The sequence below is a fragment of the Varroa destructor genome, unplaced genomic scaffold (assembly GCF_002443255.2).
Source record: "Varroa destructor unplaced genomic scaffold, Vdes_3.0 BEIS01000002.1, whole genome shotgun sequence".
In the NCBI taxonomy this organism is placed as follows: domain Eukaryota; kingdom Metazoa; phylum Arthropoda; class Arachnida; order Mesostigmata; family Varroidae; genus Varroa; species Varroa destructor.
Genome location: NW_019211455.1, coordinates 51,290,125 through 51,309,122, shown reverse-complemented (window position 1 = coordinate 51,309,122; position 18,998 = coordinate 51,290,125). Strand labels below are relative to the sequence as shown.

At 43.7% G+C, this 18,998-nt stretch overlaps 1 protein-coding gene and 1 long non-coding RNA gene across 2 annotated transcripts in view; one reads left to right on the top strand and one right to left on the bottom strand.

The window, feature by feature from the left end:
* siz (Brefeldin-resistant Arf-GEF family protein schizo) overlaps positions 1-18,998 on the top strand; it is a gene marked incomplete in the record, with an annotated part of 514,736 nt that overhangs the window by 4,944 nt on the left and 490,794 nt on the right.
* The window catches only part of LOC111244261 (uncharacterized), a 63,630-nt gene continuing 46,403 nt past the window's right edge, over positions 1,772-18,998 (bottom strand). The window contains exon 5 of the long non-coding RNA XR_015322451.1: positions 1,772-3,228. This is a non-coding gene — a long non-coding RNA (uncharacterized LOC111244261). The remainder of the gene's footprint in view (positions 3,229-18,998) is intronic.

Here is an 18,998-nt window from a genome sequence, read left to right as displayed (position 1 = left end):
TGAACGAAAAGGAAAATGAAGAGAGTCTTGTTCCCACGAGAGGTTTGTTTGCCAGGCGATTGTTTTTTCGATGCTGCATGAAGTTCACTACCCCAGCCGAAATGATCGAAGTCCGAGAGTAAAAACGAATGATAAAGACAAAGCGATCTGAATGAGTGTAGTATTTTGAATATAACGATACGCAGACGATTTTTTGCTTGCAACAACGACATGCGATCGGCACCGTAGTTATTTGTGTCCGTGCTAATCTGTGGGCCTGAATGCTGTACATGTGTGCAAAATATGTTATAAATTGAATCTATAAGTGTATTTGATGATCGCCTGTTTGTAGAATTTCTCTCTTTGAAGCAAGTTATCGTCTTTATTGCCTTGTCTTTTTTTTCCTGCTCAGCCAATAACGAAGACCTATTAACAGAAGGATTTTTCCTAGCTATTTTCTATGGCGGTAAGCGCGATACGTACGTGGCTTCTTCGGCCTCTAGGCTGTACTCAGGAACCCATCTTACCATAGCCTTTTTCTCGAAAGCATAAAACGTAGCGAGTTTGAAACGTCCACGTAATATAACCATGCGCTTGATGATTTCAGGGGTTTGACAAACAGGTAGCGGCACAGAGTTCCGATTGAATCGCATGCCAGTACTTCTTCCCGCTTGAATCTCCCTTGGGGCGCCTTTCGGTTTATAAATTTATACCTGCTGCTGCTGGTCCTAGGCCAGAGTACCACGTCCGATCCTCCTGCTATCGACCGCTGCCGGGCGAATCTAGCTGACCTCATCTAAGTGACTTACCTACCAACCAACCAGTCAGCGCTTCCATGACAATCTTCCACATTCTCTACGTGTACTTTGTGTTTCGGTGCACAGTTGTCTTTTCTCCTCTCGTCTGCCAGCCAGTAAGCGCGTTTCCATTGTACAACACCTGCACTAGATGGAGTTACACAACGAAGGCGGGTGTGGGCCTGGCGTCAGTGGCACCGGGGTGATGGAGGAGGGTGCCCAGATCTGAATGTTAGGACCTCAGCTTTTCGCTATGACTCTCCTTTCGTCTTTGCGACCTCCGCCCTCCAGCTCAGAGAGCAGTGAGCTCTGTCCCACACCGATACGACCATGTCCAGCCGACGTCCCTTATGACTAAATGCCGTGCAAGGCAAGATAAGGCTGCTGGCCAAGTGTTTTCTGTCATTCGCAAAGAAGCAAAAAGCAAATCACCTGGTGCGCGCCTTCATTTAACTTTTACCCCACTTTCCCAGGGCAATATCCTCCGGCAATATGGCCATGGCTGACGCGAGAATTCCTGCTCCTGCCATAGATGCCTACAGTTGCCTTGCCAACTCTGCTCTTCATCGAGTCTAGCCCCAAAGTTCCACAGCTGTCTCCACACAGTTGTAACACACTTGCAGTTGGGGCTACATATATGCACTACTTCTACTTTTATGGTTCTTCGCTGCAATGTCGCAGCCTGTCTAGCATGCAGCAGAACGGATGAAGACGACGACCCGTTGGAGCCAGTAGGACTGCACAGTGTGGGACATGGCACGCGGAGAATAAAGCGTACACCAGGGGTTGGTAGACTTGCCCCATGGGTGCCGCGCGCTACGCTGGCTCAGCGGTTGGTACCAACAATAAGCATTCAGCAGCACACTGAAATTGGGCGTCCGCAACGCAGGGAGTATTTGGGAGGCGTACATGTTGAAAGCGTATAGCTGAAAATCACGGAGTGAGAGTTTGTTTGTCAGCATGTAATCTAATAGGATTTATTTGCAGGTCTTGTATACATGCATCTGATATTCTATTTAACAACACGCCTTAAGATGGTCGTTTTAGTTGGAAAAGGATGTGGTGCGTATCTAGGATTACGTGGTTTTGGTTATTCTTCTCACAGGTCACTCTATTTATTGATTTACTCAAAAACATATGCTTCACTTAGTCCTACCTAGAAGCGTACACGGAAGGCATTCCGCGGGGTGTCCCTTATATAGGTGTCTTTAATTTAGTTACAATTACAGTGAAATCACAGCGAAATAGGCCACTTGTGCTTCCGTTGAATGTAAGTACCATTTCTATTTAAGATCGTACAGAACAGAAGGTGATAAAATGTCAGTTTCAGCTCTACTTCATCCATCTACAATGGATTTTACGTGCCCGCTATTTTAACTTTAGAAAACAGAGAAGAGACAAATGACTCGGTACGTCATTTTCAATGGTGTTTCAGATGCCTAGAAATCAAGTCTATCTCTCGACTGCTTTCTTCGTTAAGATGGAAAGCTGAATTAAACATTTTTTTTTGAGGTACGGTCTCTCGCACTGTGGCACTATGAATAGATCGTAACCTTGACTTCGAGATCACTATATATTAGGTACATATCTTTTCTATAAATATATCCAAATATTGAGTCGTCAATTCCGAAAGCATCAGTTTTACATTGTAATAAATAATATTAGGATCATCTTATAAATGGCAATGGCCATCGCTGGGCCTGAAATGTCTTCGACATCGATAATTTTTTACGTCTTCTTGAAAGAAAACATAGCATTTTTTTTTGGATAATTAATCGATAATAACATAAATAGAGTCTTAGTGTTAACACTTTGTTCCGGGTACACTTTTTCAGTTTTTTAGTTGTAGAAAGACCTTGTCTTATAGACTTGCTTGTAAAAAAAACTCGAGGGGTCCAGTAGACTCAAGTCATTTGAATAGAGCGGCTACGGTGCGAAGGAATTTATACGGTAATCGAATTTCTCTATCAATAACTTAAGTATTTTCAACACGTATTGATAGGTGACACTATCTTGTTGGAACCACATACTATCCAAGACAAATAGTGCAAAAAGCCTTTTAACACGTTTTTCGTACAAGAATTACTCATAGAAAGAAAAAAATCGACTCAATGATACTTCCTGCTCGGAGTCAGGACAGTACGATTACTTCAGCTCCGTAACGAGGTTGTTCATAAACAATACGGGTGTTCTTGAGAATCCATATGTTAGTGGCGCACGATAGGTTCGACCCTTGGTAGTCGATTCGAAATTGAGATGTGGGGATTCTGTAGCATACCCTAAGGCTCTACGCTAACGAGTCCCTTAGCACGGACTTTATGTCGGCGCCTAAGGCACGAAACGACAAGTACAACCTTTTTCAAATATGGCGCCACATGTGCTGGAAGGTGCGACATGTCTATGCCGCAGTCTACGATACCGCCGAAAACACTGGGCTTTGGGGCGACCATTTCTGTAAAAAAAAAAAAAGTCAATCAGTTCAATCCTTCCGTACAAGTCCATGGTAAAACGCCATCCCGTTCCCGCTGTCATAAATAGTATCTCGTCTGTATTTGAGATTGAGTTGTACCACGAACATCTGAAGAGGGTTAATAGATCAAGAATCTACGTGATTCCGCTCGACTCTATGGTGGCAAATAGGACAAATAAAGCGTTTATATCACATTGTAAATTTCGCCGAGCTATTGCGACGTCCGATAAAGACATTCGTTCATTGTAATGCAAAGCATCTAATCACAATGTCGTCCGTTATTATTTTCGGCGTTTTCTGTCATAATGGATTTTCTTTAGTCCTAGCGTTATTCTTCTTCTTTATTCAAATATCGAGGCCAAGCCAATGGCGGCTGTTGTGGCATGGAATCAAAATCAGATGGCCTGATGGAGCCTTAAAATTTGAAAGTTTCAAAAAAAAAAGTGAACGAATTTCCAATTTTTATTAGGCTGTATAAAAAGCATTAGTTGAAATGCCGGGTTAGACTTCACATGACGAGCTCGACACGAAGCTCGTCATGTGAAGTCGTTCATGACGAGCGGACAGCGTATACGAAATGGGTAGTAACTACAGGCTTTGTTCTAGTGATGCTGCTCTTCAAGCAGCGACCACGCAGGAGACCATGCGTATGGGAAGTGTGAGCGAAAAGTTTACCAGACAAGAAGCAGTTCCTACAAGCACGGCCCAGCGCTCCGTCTGACGGTTGTTGTGTCAGCCGTCGAGAAGATGCGTACGGCAAGTCCGTCAGCAAGCCGCTAGACGTGGATATCTGCAGATGTGATGTTATGAAGCAGACTATGGCGCTGGGGCTGCCGGGATGCAAGCGGGTCTTCCATACGCAAATCTAATGGGCGCACAAAGGCTGTCGATCAACCTCTCGACTTCGGCTTCAGCTGCGCGCATAGATCTACGTTGTGGGTCTGGCAAACTCTACAGAACGACGAGCTCCAGGCCGGTCGCCTATTATGTAAGGCGCATTAGCGAACGACATTGTAGACCTGCTTAGATGGCTGTGACGGCACTGTCGCCGCCAGCCCTGCAGATCTTAACAACACGTAGTTACAACCGCTTATATGTCAGAGAACTCTTCAGTGCTTACCATATATCAGCACTTGCCGTTTGGTAATGCTAGTTGTTGTTGTTGTTGTTGTGTGCGTAGTAGTGGTGTGAGTTGGCAATAGAAGAGGTAGCGTCGACTAACGGCAATCATAACAACAAACTAATAGAAGTGCTCTTCTTTTATATGTAAAATAAACAAGAAGCGCGATATATTTATACTTAGCCTTGCCAAAAACATAGTCAGCTCAGGAGACTATATATATATACTATACTGCCAGTAATGTTCTCAACAATTGTTATCAACTGTTGTACCCCAGTGATTGTTACTGAAATTTAGCAGAGCCTTCAGTATAGAATTTTGAAGCCTTTTTCGAGAATTGCACCAATGAGATCGTACAGCACATTATTTCATATGTGTACATGCCATAGAAGGCAGCAGTAGTGCGCCGGTGGGCCAACCTCGAGGGAGGTCCGTTGAAATGGAACTAGTGGAATACAGTGGGCGGAGTGATATGATGGCTGTTGAGCTTGCAAGTTTAATTACGATAAGCACAACAAACATATGCTCTGCGTTAAGGTAGCTAGCTAATCTGATTACTTGAAGGTTCCCGGCACAGTAATTAAAGGATGATAACGTTATACAGAATTTAACCTAAATGTATAAAGTTCCATTCCTGCAGCCAAGCATGAAGGGCAAATTGGAAATACGCCGCTAGCAATAAGTTAAGCCCTGCTTCAGCACCATAGGACGTGGTCTTTATGAAGGAATACGCGTTTACGATCAAAAGAGAGGTACTTGAGCATACGCTTCGTCGTCATATGGCTTATTAATGCCGCGTAAAGTATTGCACTATTTGGCGAATGAATCGTTCAGAGCTGTCTTGTTCATTAGACTGATTCGGTCGTTAGTTTAACTTTATAGATCAAATATGCTCAATTATGTATAGATGAAATATTTACACTCTAATTAAGTTAAGTGCGACTTTAATGCTAACTTTGACGTTCTCCGTTTCGGAGTAAGTGTCGCTTGTAAGGATTAGAAAGGAGTTCTCATCTACATACAATGGCTAACGTTATCGGTAAGACGCATCCTAACTTATCCACCCATCGCAATACTACTGCCACGATATGGTAGATATTATCTTCCCAATCCGAAACGACGAAGGATATGGTCAGCGCTAGCTGATATTATCGTCTATGCTATTCGCACTTATTATCTGCCCATAGCATTGTTGACCCATAGCATATCTAAACACATTAGTCAGGACAGCCGCCGAAGTATCAGCGGTAATAGACCGATTGCACTATACATCGGATCAAGCAGTAAGATTGCGTTTTTATCGTTAGCATCAGTGAGTTACGATTACACAGATGGGCCGAGTGCGGCCTTCACTTCACGCCCTGGACGAGATGACTTCCAAGGACTGCGTGATTTTGCACTGCCATTATTACCGCATAAGGATTTGAGGAAGTATATACACATACTTCAATCGCTGGTAAATAGACAACGGACGCGTAACGGAAACTGGAGCGTCGATGACAATGCTCTGCCAAGATCGAGCAGAAAAAAGGCTTTGGGCAAAAAATAGGGGACTTTGGACAGACCGAAGCGAAAAACAAGTACCATGCACGATAGATCGAAAAAACTGTAAAAATCATGCAGCCTATGAAAATAGACCGTGGTGGTCCGAACGCCTTCGTGGTTTTGGTTTAGTGCTTAGTTGGGGCCGCTGTGGATTAGTTGACCAAACAAATCGTCTGGTATACCATCTGTACCAGCTGCTTTGAGATAAGCCAAAAGACAGAGGAGGAGTGAAGATGTTCTTCTCGCGCCGACCAAGAGTGGAGAGACTACATGTACTGCAGATGCCAAATGGGATACGAAAGTAGGACAACCCAAAAGGACCGTTCTGGGCTGTGGTCAACAACCTAGCCTGTGACTAAGAAAGCATCGGCAAAGCTATAGGAAAGGCGAGGCATGCTAAAAATATTTGCCAGTCTTTCCTGTTCTGTCGGAAATGGCCCATGTTTAACTAATGCCAATACTGCATACACATTGAGTCAGTTCAGTACATTGGTGGGCCACGAATACTAGTTTAGCTTAAGTATTGAAGCATTAGACCTTGGCCACTCAACGTTGCAGGGGTCCGGTACAAACCTATCATTATCAGTAATCTAGATCAGAGAGCGATACCGAGCACATAGATGAACTCGGTATTTGAAGTTGTAAATGGGAATAGTGGTTCATAAATATTGTTATATCCTAACGGAATAGGTCTCTGCGACAAAGCCGACTAATGAATGGAATAAATGTTAACTGGATAAGTTTTGCAAACAAGCGAATAATCGGTACTTCCATAAGATTATTAAAAGTTTACTCAGTTTGAATTTCTTATACCGCTTCAATGACGTTTGCTTGGCTATATCTATACGTATTAGTCATAGTAGGATACAAATATTTCTATCTCTCTGAAAAGTTTTATGCTAGGACAAGCTGTTGGAAGTTGTTGATCACTTCTAGAAGTACTATAATTAAGGCAGCATGTAAGTTAGATGTAAGTATTGCCGCAGTTATCGTTTGAAAAGGTTGGCTGGGTTATAGTTGGAAGTTGGCGATAATTCAAGCTAAACAGAGCGATCCAGCATTTATATATCACTAGCATAATGAATAAGGTCAGCTCCTCGAAAGAAAACGCATCCCAATTCGATGCAATGCACGTAAATGTACGTCTTAGATAAATACCACGAACACGCTGCCTAATGCTAATAAGCGGACCGTCTAGTAAGCGTGATATTGAGAATTTCCCTGAAGTGTTCATGCTGCTATTGTTGAGAATGGCGATTAGAGAATACGTCTAGTCAGTTTTACTCGACGAACAAGGTCATGCCAGATCACGCTAAGCTCTGCAAGCTCAGCAAGATTCCAGCTCTACAAACAGAAAAAGACCGAGTACCAGGCGACTAGCATGACTCAGGCCGCTCGTAAGGCCTTCTTGCCGTCTTACGATTATCTGAGAGGAAACGCATGCATAAATGTTTCTTCCGGCGTTTTTCTGCTAACGATTAGTATCCCACTCGATGTGGTGAAATATACTGACTATGCTCGCATCTCTAAGTGAAAGATAAGTGTTTGTTGTTCTGCCTGCCAGGACAAGCGGGACGTAACGGCGATGAACGGTTTCAGGGTAATGAAATATACACAAAAATGTTCTGTTAACTTCGCCTTCAAGAATCGACTTTGTCTAGTAAGGGCATTTATTCCTGAGATTTGTTGTGAACCTTCTATTATGCACGAAACGTGCATATGCTCGGTGTCGCCTTCGACACCGCTTTTTGCCAGGTGGTCCGTTTACTAAATACACGGTTGTTAGCTGATAAAAGGCGATGCCGGCCACTCGCGTAACCAATGGATGTGTAGCTTGCCTCTGCCGGCCGTACCTCAAACATGGGACCAGGCGACATCAGTTTGCGTGTCAAATCCGTAAAAGAGTAAAGTGTCCTTAATGTGCTACACTATAGCGTCATCGAGTCGAGAAGATTCGTCATTTTTAATCGAGTATGGTGCATATCCATATAGTCCTCTCTTAGGCATCATCATCACCGTTACCACTAGCATTTACTTGTCTGTCGAGCGAATTTTGCGGGTTCTAAAATCGTGCTACCACGTCCGCTTGGTCTCGTCCTCTGTATCAACTAGATGGGCAGACTCGCAGTCATGCCTTCCCGGACGTCATTTGCCTGGCTGACAGACGAGAACAGCATTCATTGGTGACGTTGTTTGCCCCCTGTTCGGATCTTTGGTTGCGCAGATGTAATAGCGTGCGAGGAAATGGCCGTATCGGTAGCATTGCTGCTGGCACGTGCCGCCCGCTGGCTGTGACGCGAACGCGCATCTGGCTGGTAGCTCGTTCCTTTCAGCTAGTTCCGTTCATACAGAACAGCCCCTCTTTGACCCCCGTCTCTCATCCATCGGCTCCTTCGATACATCCGTGTCAACTCTCGATTCACGCTATCTATCGGTACGCCCTGTGTAGGGATGCTTATACTTCTTACATGTTACAGAGGCTTGCCCTCCCATTTGCCTTGTAGTGGATCGGCTCTGCGGTCAACATGTTCCATCAAGATATGCATTCGCCCTGTTTCTAGCAGGACATCTGCAACTTTGGCTGGCTACATCGATGGGGAAATTGTCCTAAGGAAGCAGCACGTCATGGCGAGATGATGGCGCACTGTGAAGGCTGATTGGTCAAGAGACTTTTAGCGGAGATACCCTAACAATATCATGCATTATATAGATAGTAGTACATGCTTGAGCCACGTGCTTATTTGCAGATGTTGTAATGGGCCCTTTATAGGGTAAGTTTTAGTATTTCATCCATCTTATTCTCCCATTCCATAATATATGATATTATAGCGAACTGCTTGCTTAGCTAGTATAATAACATTTTATAATCAAGTGTAAAGATTTGCTGGCTGTACACAGTCATCATACGCACGAACCCATTAAAGCACAAATGATCGAGGTTGCAGCTGCTTACCTGTTACAGTATTGATAAATAAACTGAACTAGAGCACTCGTCTAAGCGCGCAAGTAACTTATTTCAACTCAGGAACAAGGACAATTTTACGTATCCAATAAATTGTCTAATTAGTGGCCTTAGGGCTTTGTTGATGCAGTGTTCTACCGAAGAAATGTATGTTCAATATTGAGCTACCTAAGGGACAAACTGGAGGACATGAACAACGTATAGCATTTGTACTGGAAAAATCTCGATTCAAAATCTAGCCAAACATAGAACAGAAGTTAATAATTATCTATATTGTACGATTGCTCAGACAGTATACGATAACTATTTTTTTTCCAAAGATATCTACTTTGAACTTGATAGCTCTTCATCTAAAGATGTTTTATCGTATTGGACTGACACATTTTTTTAACGAACACAGTTTTTTTTCACATTAAAAAAAAAAAAAGACTAATATTTTAGAAATTTGATTGGCTCCTGCCAAATTTAACAGCAATATATTCCGCAGCAATATATATTAGCAGACAAATTTGGGGCTGGTAAATGTTCTAGACCTTTAAAAAGTTACGAACGAAAACCGTTGAAGTTTATGCCTGAAAAATAGATTCAAAAGGAAAGACATATTTCGGTCTCGAGCCCAATGGTCAAAGGTGGGTTTCTGAAGACTAAGGGCTAATGAAGATATGAGCAGACGTCACGACCCGAAAAACAACGACGCATTGCCAAAATCGAAAAGGCTCCTCGTGAATATAAAGTCTGTGGCTCTATCGGCCAAAATTGGCTTTTTACATGTCACATGTTACAGAACTACAAATTGAAAATGCGGAAATTGAATAAAAAATAAGTATCCTGTGAATTGATTCCAGGCCGGCTAGAACTGTGTGTCGTATATTACACCTACAGTTTGCGAAAGTTTAATCATCCGAAAAGCCGCCTCGAGCGATAGGCAATGCATCTTGCGATTTTTATCGCCGGCCGAAAAAGGACCAGGCCAGCGGATGGCGTCATCCTGGAGAGAACTTAGGTTCGGTGGCCGCATCGCGTAAAGTGATGGTAGCTTTTGCAATCGATGTCAGGGCCATTTGCTACTATAAAGTACTCGCCAAAAATGAGCCAATGAACGACTTTCTCAAGAAACCCTTGAGTCACTGGCATGACAATTGAAAGCATTGAATCTGGTTAGACCTTATTGTCGTGCCTCAGTTAGTTACTAGATCGAAAAATGTAAAACGCAACACTGATTTTAGCCGCGTGACTATGAGACTTCTATGCCTCAAAAAACAACTAGGAGCGATAATATGCCACTATCGATACCACTTCGGGAAGAAATGACACGTGGGAACGACGTGAATTATAAGTATATGGTTGTCCGCAAGCGTCCGGAGTACCTGAACAGGTACGTAGAAGATAAACGAGAGTATTTTTAATGCATACTAACTTATAATTTAATGTTACTCTGCCTCAAAGTTCTGTATATAACAGCCGAATATATCTTTTTATATTCACACACCTTTTCCAGACATTTTAATCATTTCATTCTTCGCAAACGAAGCTACCATTATCATCTGTCAAGGTCGTAGAACTATGTGAAAATCACCCATAGTGATAGAATCGGCTCAGATACAAAACCTCATCTGAATCCTTCAGGTCCGTTTCGCAGAAATGCTCGCATATTAAGTTTCGGATTCTATAGGAATAGAATTCTATAGTATCGAATAGATATATTCAGCCGTTTCAATCAATGCTATACCTACTTTTCTAAAATAACATTTCGGTCATTGAGCCAATTGTCGCTCTGATATATATATATAGGGCCCAGTATCATTTACCAGACAGATCAAGATAGGCGAATACTTATTTTTTGGCATCATCGATTTAAACATATGGTAATCTAATGAAGTTAAGCCTGGCAAGTAGGCAGCGTGAGACGGAACTGAACAATTGGGGGATGATAAATTTTTACACCACTAAATTTTAGCCGAAACAGGCTTTGTCATGCAGCAAAACCGTCTCGTGGGACCAATCATCAGTCTTTCTTCAATGCCATTGCTCAGCTTGTTGGTCGTCGACATGTCACCGCAATAACCGACTGTGAAGGTTTAGAAAACACGAAACAGAGCACTCGAGTTATGCACCACCAAAGAAAGGAACATTTTTTTCCTGAGTGTTCTGTTTGTTTGGGATAAACCCATGAGCTTCGCATTAAAGTAAGACGATACATCCTCTCATCCAATAGCAGTGTGGTACGGAAAATTGTATTTTTTTTTTATGATCTGTGCGGTGCGGGTCTATTCCTTCTTATCTATTTACCACTCGTTTATTTTCCATAGTCTTTTCAGACGATTCAAAACTGTTCGCTGAATTATTTTTAACTTGTCTACAAGTTTCTGCTGACCTTTGGCTGAATTTTTGTCCATCCTAAGATATCTCGATACGTTCAGGTCGTCGATGATCATTTACCGGTCAAATATTTTGACAATTTAGCTAACGGTAAGTTAAGTTCAACGTTGAGTTAAAGCCATTCCCATCCGAGAAGTGAACACGGGTGAGGTTAAGAATGGTACTTCTGGAATATGATTACGTTACCACCAGATATAAAGAACAAATGGTTTCAAGATCTAAGAACATGTAGAAAGATACTAAAGCTAGGAAGCGGCACACTTTCAAAGCAAATGATACGTTTCTCAAAGAGCGGGTATTAAAATCGTTAGAGTTCGTTAAACTGAGAGCTGAGCAGAAATTTCATATTTATTTCTATACTAAGATATACGAAGTTAGAGAGAATGTATTCATATGATTTTCGGAACGATATGACCTCACAGTAATTTTATTCAAGTTTTTCGCGGACCTTTGGCTGGGAACAATTTCTCTCGCAACGTTTTGCCCTCGACTAAGCGATATTTGAGGCCTTTCGAACAAGCAGCGCCTTTCCCTAATGAAGCCATCTCATTCGTTTAGCCGGCTTCTGCTACCTGAGCGTCTATCTCGCTTTCTGTTGCGAAAGCCGGCCACCTCGGCAAGCATAACGGCTCCCTTTCCCTACCCGTCCATCTTTCGCCCCCTACATTCACTGACACTAATTCAACAGTGAAATAAGAGGAAGACTGGTCATCATCGTACGCGTCTGCAGCAGAATGCTACAATGCTGGCTCATGTGGGAAGTACGAGCTAGCCTTCAGCACCTCCTACTGGGCGCCTCCAGAACGTTCAATGCGGGTGAGTTTTTGGTCTTCATGAAGTCAGTGGTAGTCCGCAATCTACTTGGGCCGGCTGGGTCGCCGAGAGGTGGTCGAGAGTGGCGGCAGTACTGGATCAGCGGCTGGAGGCAAATATTTGCACTGCTTTGGTATGTGATAGAGTTTGACGGGAAGACCAAGGGTGTCAGAGCGCTGCTGGCTGGCATCGATCGCCTTCTCAAGCCGGACAATGATGAGGGTGGTGTGATTGATTGGTGGCTAGCGGCCACCAAAATCTATCCGAAGAACAGCGGTGCCAGTAGGCGTCACCCCACCCTTGTGCCACTACCGCCAAAAACCTCTTGCCATTAGCCAAGTTGCAGGACATTGGGGTTGCACAATGTAGTAATAAGCACGTGGTAAAAATATGAAAAGGATGAAATCTAATTAATATCACAAAACATATCAGATTGTTTCATGGATACTGCGGATTATACTTTGCGACACAGTTTTGTCTTAGATACGGATACCTCAAAAGGACTTCAGAAGCTTTTGTTATACATATATATATATATATATATATATATATATATATATATATATTGCATGTGTGAATCTGCAGTATATATACAAGAGCAAAAGATATAAAGCAAATACTCGGTTATTTTTTACGATGCGTTGCATACAGAACAGACATTGCAGTTTTGATACTCGCTATATAAACGCTCTTGCGAAGGGACGACTTAGAAATTATTTAAGTCCCTCTGTTGTAACAGTTAGCTTCGAGTGTTAATACAGGTTTTTAACAAGTGTTCTAGCTTATACTGGTGCATTGGTGGTTGACCTTTGGCGATGCACCTTGAAATCGTTCGTTACTTCACATTATACCTGTGATGCGAGCTGAACTCCTTATTATTTTCTTAGAAAAAACTGCCACTATACAAACGCTCTTCCTATAGCATAATATTTATGAATTTTCCAAACATCCGACCGTTTAACGTCATTTACAATGCCTCCTCGATAGGGCTTTTAACCGAATTAGATCGTATTAGCTGGATAGCACTGATTGGTAACCGGCGGAAATTGTTCGGAGATATTCTACGGAGCTAGGCCCTCTGTGCGAAAGGTAGAGTCGAGCAGCCGTAATAGCAGACGCTGTGCCTATTGGTTTTCGGTGTTATTTACTGCTCTTACTGTACGGTGGGCAGCAGGAAAAATCACACTGAGCTCGTACGAGCTTCTAAAAAAAGACTCGACACCAGAGGCAGCAGTCGAACTCAGTAGCGACTAAACTCCACTCAAGAACTCCACTTGCCCATTCGTTCTAGTTCCTGCTCGTCATGTGGTCTTCCAATGTTATTTTGCTTGCCAGTTTTCAGACTTCAATCGTCGTACATCTTTTTCATCACGGCCCATTCGTCCGTTCAGTTCAACAATCGTCTCTATCGTAATCCAGTGCTAGTTCTAGCACTGCTTGTAAGGACGAAGAACACATTCAAAGGCTTGCCATCTGCGACAATGCCGTTGGTGGCCGCCTGCACACATGACGGTGCTTCGAGTTCAAGCCTGGCCAGTTTTGGCAATTGTACTAGTGGTCCTGCAAATTCAGTGGCAGCAGTCTGCATAGCTCCTGGTCATGTTGCTACCTGCGGTCTCCATCTAGCTTTTGTGGGCTCAAGGCAAAACGTCAGAACAAGCGCTGACGCTGATCCAGTTGAGCGGGTAGTAACGTCGAAAAATCTTTGAACTTTGCGTTGTTGCTGTCGATGTTATTTGCAGCAGTAGAGATGCGTGCACTGATGCACGGATTTGGACTGCTGCAAATAGCAATGCGTGCACCGAGCGAGTTTGCCGTGTTTTGGCCGCCAACTACAACCATCTTAACCAGATAGCACAGGCTAGTCAAGTAACAACGAGTCAACAAATTAGGAATCTCACAAAAAAAATAGCAGGTCAGGAACAGGGTTATCCTTGACGAGGTGGGTTAGGGATTGGAGGAACATGACGGTTTTTGTTGTCGTCCTCTTTTTCGGTCAGCGCTGGTGAAACCTTGCTTTAGCCAAGCACCGCCAGTTCAAATGTTAGGCAAAGAATGCTTATCGAACGCTCGACTTACTAGTCTGACGGTTCCCAATGCGTGCTCCTCAATGTGTGCGCGTATGTTTACATTCAATTCAGCGAGGTGTGTGGTACGATTTTTCCGGCTTGTGGGGGACTGCGGGAGTTGTTGCAGTGGCAGTAGCACCTTAAACGCATCGAACAAGTCCTGGTTGCGTCCTGTGGGTCTAGGCTGCGGGTCAGTCACCCTTTCAAAGGAAGCAGGCAAACGACGAGAAATCAAACAACTTTTTAATATTCTTCTCCTAAAAGGCGCTCGTGCCTGCCCCTTCTCGTCGTCGTCGTCACTCTTTCCCAGAACGATTGCAGTCGAACTGGGAGTGCTTCATGCTTTGCTACTATACCCTCTTCACTGTTTAGCTAAAGAAACATTCTGATCGGTTTCGAGTAGTCCCAAGCACTCACCGATGGAAGCTCAGTAGTATCTGAAAATTCGCCGTAGCTGCTGCTATTGGCCTGTGCTGTCGCAGCACTCCTCACGGCAAGACTTCCTCCACTTGCCGCCATCCAGTGAAGCCGCTTGAAACTAGTTGCTTGTAGTCGAAAGCGTCCCTGTCAGCGCCTGGCTGCTGTTCGATCTGTTTTGCCGTAAGAATGGATATGTGCTAGTAGCAGAAACACTGATGGCAGCACTGTTGTAGTGACAACAATATCAATGAACAAGCAGCCGTGCTAGCAGCTCTACTAGTGGTAGTGGAACAGCTTCCAGTAAGCGTGGTCCAGTAAGTAAGCTTGGTAGAACTGAAACTAGTCGAGTTGGGCAATTCAGTGGTTCAATTGGCTGGTTCAGGCTACCCTCGCATGGTGAGAGGGCCTGTGCAGGATCAGGCGGCACTGCCAGAAAAGGAACTTCAAATTGCCCTTGGGGTAGGAATGACTCGTAGCTTTATCCATCTGCTTCTCGAAGACTGCGACGAAAAGAAAGAGGCGGACACCAAAAAGAGTACTGTTGTTGTTGTTGTCGCCGCTGAAAGAAAAATCGAAGAACCAAAGGAGGGAAGAGTAACTTGGGGTTTACGGGGGTCGCGGGTCAGTAACTGCAGTTGGAAGAAAACCATGAAACAGGCCGAATTCGCTGCGGTCCGAAATGGAGTCCCGATGTGGAGCATCGGGCTGAGTTGTTGCCTGCCGGGAAGACGTGGGTAAAAGGGGCAATTCGGAAGTTTTGCAAGAGGGCTGGCGGCGCTGAATGGAAAGAACGAAGAGTCAAGCGAAATTGCGAAAAGCTAAGCCAATAAGCAGAAACCGTGACAACTAAACGAAAGATATGAACGAAACGTAAAAAAGAAGATGGTGGATAAGGTTCGTGTAGTAAGCGTCGTTAGGGTAGAACGGCTGGGTCAGGGGTAACGTTGAAAAAATCATCTAATGATTATGTGACGATACAAATATTGCTACGCTCTGTAAAGAACGATAACTACGGTATCTACAGCAGGTAAAAATCAACTACAAGCAGAGCCGATAAAAAAGCTTGTTTCGCACATTTCAGAGAGTACCGCTTGCAAATCAACACTGTGACCTTCATTCATTTATATTAAATGTCATTTCTCCCGCCAGTATGTGCACGCCATTTTACCATAACAAAATATTCTTTTATAGCCTAGCTAAATCTAGGTCGACATATTTCGATGACTAGCAAGCAGAATGTATCGTATACGTTAAACCGGTCGGTAATATCGCGTGGTTTATATTGATAAATATGGCTCACTTTCTACATAATGAGGTGTCTGCTTTAAGTATTCTATTACCTCGACGTGACCGGGTATGCTGTGGGTATGACCTGATCTTCTTCTAAATCGCTTTAATTATCTCTCGCTGTTTTCGTCGCTAGGTCCAGTATGATGTAAGTGGCTGTATACCGGTGGCATCTTTCTGCCGCTCTTGAGTAATCTAACTGTCGCTTACAAATCTCTCCATACAACGGGCACAATAATGCAACGCCCATATCTAATGGAATAGTTTCAGTTACACAGTCCTGTTATGCCAATATCGCCTATTCCTTTTCAGGTTCAGAACCTAAGCTAATAATTATATTAGATCAAGCGGACAACAGAAGGAGGGTACTTTTAAAGTAAGCTTCTATTAGAAAATTGATTAATATCACTCAAGAATCCATGGAAAATGTTTTTACGGCACCGGCCAAACAGTAGCCGGTTAGCTACGGTTAGCCCAAGTATGAGGTCCGCGAAGACCAACTCTGATTACGCGAAATTCGGATGATACGTCAAATACATTAAACTATCTCATGTTCACTCAGTATTCGCCGGGTTGCTAAAAATATATGGGGTCCGCCATTGTCCTGACAGAAGGTGAGGTCCTTTCTACTCACTGGTTCCGGTTAATTTTTTTAGCCAAATTTAATTCTGTTGACAGTGGAGGTCTAAAGCGATTGTTTCAACTCATAATACACAATTTCCTTCCGATTCCACCGAACACATAATGCATATTTTTTTTAAATGTGTAAATTATTGTCGCATGTAATTTACTTTTCACCAAATGTGATCAACAGCTTTAAAAATGACCTGTGTGTCCGTAGTGTTTCGTGAGTAGATTTTTTGGAGACAATTCGTATGGCAGCCCAGCTTTTTTTTGGGGGGCGAGCTTTCTTCAAATGGCTTCAAAAGACTTGCTCGGCATTGCATGCTTAGTTTTTTTTTCACTGCCTTCCGTATTGATATCAGCCTTTTCCTAACTGGTTGATCACTACAAGGAGCACCTTCCACATCCACATCGAAAGCAGCAGAACCATCCTTGAGACGTTTCTTCTGATAACGCATTTTGATGGTAACTGGCGTAAATTTTTATGGGCATGGGAAACTTTACTGTCTTAATTGTAACTATACTACAGAATATAGCCGTTTTTTACAGAAAATTCACCAGTACTCTTTTTTGCATCCGAATGCCGACATTCTAACGATTTTGAAAGCACCTCTACCATTGCCAAATGTCAACTTATGAATGACGCTAACGCCGACGTAACGCAATTCATACTACCTAAGATACCTGACGTCAAAACCATCTAGTCACGTAACTGCATATAAGTGTAAGGGAAACTAGTTTAGCGAAAGTGAGTGGTGCGCAAACCAACCAAGGACCACCGATAATTCGTAGGCATCGCTCGTCTACTTTCGTCTGCCCCCTTAGTTTTTTGGTCCGTAGCGTCTCCTGAAATCGCCTTCTCAGCTGTGGTCACTTTGTGTAATTCTCTTCCATAAGAAAGCTACGTCGAATTGCTCGAGTAGCCGAGTGCGCCGATAGGCTGGCAACGGAGGTGACTACCCTGACACATATCCTGTATAAACGATAAATGCACAAACAACGTAACAGTAGAATGAGAGAGAAGAACAATTCTTCCGTCTTCTACCTCTGCCTTGTCAAGGGTTTTTTTTACAGTTAAAGCAAGCTGCTCTACGCGTACTGTACTAGCTTTCCGAACGAATTGTCTATTGTCTATATGGGTTTCCCTTGTGAGAGGCTTCGCGATTACCCCCCCAGCGCACTAACGGAACCATTCACTACCAACCATCTACAATGGGAACCTGGACTTACGAACAGCGAATTGTTGTTACCGTCTCAGTATCGTTCCTGGTAAAGAAAAGAGAGAGAAAAATAGTCAGAGAAGACACCTGAGTTGTCTCTACCAGTGTATTCTGTTTCTTCTTCCTCACACTATGTGCTGTCAGTGTCTTTTTTGTGAAGCTTTCCTTGCCAGCTTTAACCTATGCCCCGTTTTCTCTGTCAAACGTAGTGCAGCTCAGCTCAGATCTATGTAAAGCCAAGCAGTAGCTAGGGCTGCCGTATACCTCATGTTAGCTCTTTGGCCTTAGCCTCAATAGCTTACAATTCTCGTACTGTTAGTAAGCCCAACACAGACAAACTAAACCAGACTATATCGACTAACCGAGTCTGGCCGAGCATCCCTACAATAGCTTAACCACGGCTATCCGCCAAAGAATAGTTCCTTGCGATACCGGTGTGTAGTACCTTTACAAGAGGAGGCAGGAGCGGAGCTTCGAAGTGGTTGAGGGGGCTAACTAAAGGGCGTTAGGCCATTCGTCCGCCCTCGTGGACGCAGGATGTAAAGTAGTAGCTAACCGTGCCCTCACACAGCTGGTGCTTCCATTCGCACTACCAATGCTCTGCTTTAGCTGCGTTGCTGCGGCCGCTGCCGTTACCCCCGCTGTCTCCGCCATGGAGCAGTAGTACAAGCAATAGCCTCTTCTGCACCGTCTGCCCGTTACGAGTAGGACCCTCTTAGTAATCTCGATAATCTACTATTAGCAGATTCTCCTCATCGTACTGATAGCGGGGATAGTCAGAGTAGAGAGGAATAACGGTGGAAAAAGAACAACGTCCTAAGAGACGGAGAAAGGCCGAAGACGGCTCGGCCACTGCTTGACAGTGGCCACATTGTTGCTAGGCTTTACTACGCCCTAAGGAATAACTGACCCGACCTGCTTCTGTTAAATCCGTTTCTTTGTGCTACGTCTAGTAGCCCGATCCGACGGCTGTAACATGGCGGACAGTCCAGCTATCAAGCCCGGAATGAAACCAGTTGCAAAAGACTTTCCTTCTTTCTTTATCTAGCCAGTGTCGAAGCTACGTTGCCCCCTGTGTCGTAGCTCGGCGGAGCCATCGTATGCCCACAACGATCTAATCCATAGTCAATCCTTCTAGCAGGCTGCCATTATATCTGACAGGCCAATGAAGAAATAAAAAGCCAATAGACAAAAAAAAGAACAAGAAACGGGCTAAAGGGGAACAATGTTTTCTACACTTCTGCATGTAGTTCGCACTTTCCTTGTCCTTGCACCTTTTCTATTTTCAATAAGTCACTGGAGCATTTTTGCAC